General features: G+C 31.6%; 1 long non-coding RNA gene across 1 annotated transcript; it reads right to left on the reverse strand.

Annotated features, from left to right (window-relative positions):
* Positions 1-418: 418 nt before the first annotated feature.
* Positions 419-2919, reverse strand: LOC105035022 (uncharacterized). Its single transcript, XR_012138546.1, has 3 exons — positions 1950-2919; positions 1698-1767; positions 419-620 (listed from the first exon to the last, which is right to left on the reverse strand). It is a non-coding gene; the product is annotated as an uncharacterized lncRNA (long non-coding RNA).
* Between the last annotated feature and the right edge of the window lie 736 nt (positions 2920-3655).

Raw genomic sequence — 3655 nt, forward strand, 5'->3', positions numbered from 1 at the left:
GATCTGATCAAGAAGAAGAATACTTGTTTAGTGAATTTCTTAATTATCTTAAAGATAAAGGTATTCTCTTTGAATGGACTTCTCTTTATATACCACAACTAAATGGTGTAGCAGAAAGGAGAAATCGCACTTTGATGGATATGATCCGGTTCATGATGTGCTTTATGGATCTTTTAATATCATTCTGGGGATATGCCCTAAAAACTGCCACATATATATTAAACAGGATGCCTTCAAAGTCTGTTGTTAGTACTCCATGTGAGATATGAAAAATCATAAACAAAAAACATGATTGAAAATAAGAAGTCCTTTTATTAATAATAAAATTTTATAAGTATAAATATAAGTCCTGAAATTATAATGTGTCAGCCAACAATTGGTTTTTAGGATACACATCCAACAAAAAAATAAGAGATCATACCAAAAGTAGCCAATGCATTTGCACTTCTTTCCACCTGTGAAAAATTATGGAAAGACAGTGTTATAAAATAGATCTACCCATTAGGTAGCCATAAATCAAGACCATCATTACTCAAGTAATCACACTTGAACCATCGGTTGACAAGTATGCCGAAGGCTCTCGGTAATGCTTTGCAACAGATGTCATCCCAGCCTTTGTCCTATAAAATCAAAAATTAAACCACTGTAACATGTCTCTTAGTCATAATAAGTGGGAGAGATTTATTCATAAATAGCCATTACAAAGTTCACCCTAAGAAGATAACCAAGTCAAGAAAGCATCTCAGTCTCAATAAACCAAGGCATGGGCCTATAATTATTGAAAATATATAAGATCCTTAGATTACAGCCTAGTGCAGTGTTTCTCAACATCATGAAGAGTGTCAGAAGCTGCCCAACCCTCAACTTGAGAAACTTCAGACCATAGGTGAACTAGAACCATCACCACATTTGAGTCATTCTTTTTACATGAAAAGGAACGGGTGTTTCAATGTCTGGAATGCTCTTCCATATTGTCTGGGCTTTGACCATCAAATAGAATCCTATTTCATCTTCAAATAATAACACAAAGAAAGAACAGCAACAACAATAATTAAAGTTTGTACCATTTAGATAAAGTTATCTACATCAGGTTGTTCCACTAAAGGACCGGTTAAAATTTTATAGCCATCCATCAACCCTGCATTATACCTTTTTTTTTGGTCTTTCTACCCGCCTCGTACCTTAGCAGAAAACAAGATTATGCACAAGAAGCATAACCATACAATAACTTTTCTTTATTGAAAATATAAACATGAGAATGCATATAAACTCAACTGATTGCACTTTATAATTTAAGATGACGAACATTTTAAGAAAGGATATTGCATGAATAAATAATTCTTAGAAATTACTTGCTTCACTACATTCAGAAGACATACTGTAAATTACGCATGCGGATTGTAGACTCTTCTCTACCTCCTAAAAGCTCTCTCTGTAGATTTAGAATCCAATATTAGCAGTGAAGCAGAGTTTTTTAGAGAGAGAGAGTGTAAGGATGATTAATTGCTGTTTAAGCTTATGTGGAAACTTGGTAGAAGGATTCACATCACATAATGAAATACAGCAACACTATAAAGGATCATCAAATTTGCCAAAGCTAACACACAAATTTCGTAGGATGATTCACATTGCAGGATGAAATTAACAATCTAAGGACATCTAAAGAGTTCAATCCCAAGTTTGAGAGGAGGTCTCACCTCCTCCTGAGCAGCTTTCCAGATGTTCTTCTTTGCTTGTAAGTTAGCATTCCTTGGGCTCATATGCAAACTGAAAACATGAAGCGGACTGGCAATTGTTAGAAGCATAAAAATTAAAAATTGAAAAAAATATGAAAGGTACTTGTACAGCTGGGGAAAGCAAATAAGCAGATAAAAAAAAAAGATATAGCTAGGAAACAAAAAAGTCTAGTAATCATTAGTAGATGGGAAGAGCAAACTTATAAGAGTTACTTCTGGTATTATTTCTTCCATGATTCTAAAGTTGAATGTGCAGACTGTGATTCTTCAATTGTAGGCAGCTATTGGGAAAGAAGATCAAGCCGAAACTGTATTGATCTAAGCAATGCCAGACCATCCTGTGTAGCACCATTCAGTCTAGGAAGAGAATTTGCCTCCTCCATCCCTCTTCCAGACTTTCCACATCCTTCAATGGCTTTGATGCGTTCCTGGCTTTGCACAACTGTCTGATCCCACTCCTTCTTCACATTCTCGACAACCTGCACACCTCATCCATTCTGACCTGAATGAGAATAGATTAACAACAATTCATATATTAAAAATAAAGCATAAAATTAAAGAGGAAAAAAGAACACTGATGAAAGAATACTTAATGAATCTAAAATTTAGAAAAGCTGTCGTGTTTCTTCAAATTTGAATTGTTTTTGAAGAAGCAGCACTTAACAAAGAATGAGAACAAAGAATGTGTTTGATCTGAATTATAGGAACCCTCTTGCAGAAGCTCCACGCTTAGCGACAGATTTGGATGAATTGAAACTAATCAGAAGACATAAAATTCCAAATTATGGCTTATATGAACATGTTGTGTGGCTAGGCAATTCATCAAACACGCTGAAGGCATGATGCAATCCTAGGAAAATGATCGAGAAAGCCAAGAGAAAACCAGATCTGACGAGATGGAACAGGTAGTCTTTTTTTTTTTTTTTGGTAAGAGTTTAGAGTCTTCTTTAGAAGAAAAGATTTCTCAAGATTAAATTGGACGGCATCTGTTAAATTTTTTATGTGATAATAGAAAGATATTATAATAGGCGAGAGCATAGACAGAGAAGGGGAAAAATAAAAGCCGAGGCAATAGAAAGAAGCAAGAGAAGGCATTCATTGGCTCGTGTTACTGTGTAGAAGAGCAAGAGCATGGAAAGCTCCAATTCTAATTTCGGCTCGTCCTGCGGAGAAGCGAAGGGAGAGGTTCAGACCGATTTTACGATCAATTTTTTAATAAAAAATAAAAATAATTAACAATCAATTTTAAGCCCAATTTTTTAATAAAAAATTTAAAAATAATTAACGATCTATTTTATTAATAAAAAATTTAAAAATAATTTACGATCGATTTTTTAATAAAAAATTGAAATAGTTAGCAATAGATTTTGTGATTATTTTTTTCATAAAATATAGAATAAAAATAATTGAAAAATTTTGTGATCGATTTTTTGGTCGTAAAATTAATAAAAATAATTAGCGATCGATTTTACGATCGATATAATAAAAAAAATAAAAGCATTTAGTGATTGATTTACGATCGATTTTATTAATCAAAAATTAAAAATAATTAGCAATCGATTTTTCGATCAATTTTTTAATAAAAATTGAAAAAAAAAGCTAGTGATCGATTTTGTGACTGATTTTTTCAAAAAAATTAAAAATAAATAACAACTAATTTTGCTATCGATTTTATTAATAAAAAATTAATAATATCTAGAGATCAATTTTACGATCGATTTAATTAGCAATCGATTTTGTGATCAATTTTTTAATAAAAGTTAAAAATAATTAGCAAATAATTTTGAGACTAATTTTTTAATTAAAAAATTTAAAAATAGTCAATGATTGATTTTGCGTATGATTTTGTTAACAAAAAATTAAAAATAATTAGCGATCGATTTTGCAATCGATTTTTTAATAAAAAATTTTAAAATAGT

The sequence above is a fragment of the Elaeis guineensis genome, chromosome 2, assembly GCF_000442705.2.
Source record: "Elaeis guineensis isolate ETL-2024a chromosome 2, EG11, whole genome shotgun sequence".
Lineage (NCBI taxonomy): Eukaryota > Viridiplantae > Streptophyta > Magnoliopsida > Arecales > Arecaceae > Elaeis > Elaeis guineensis.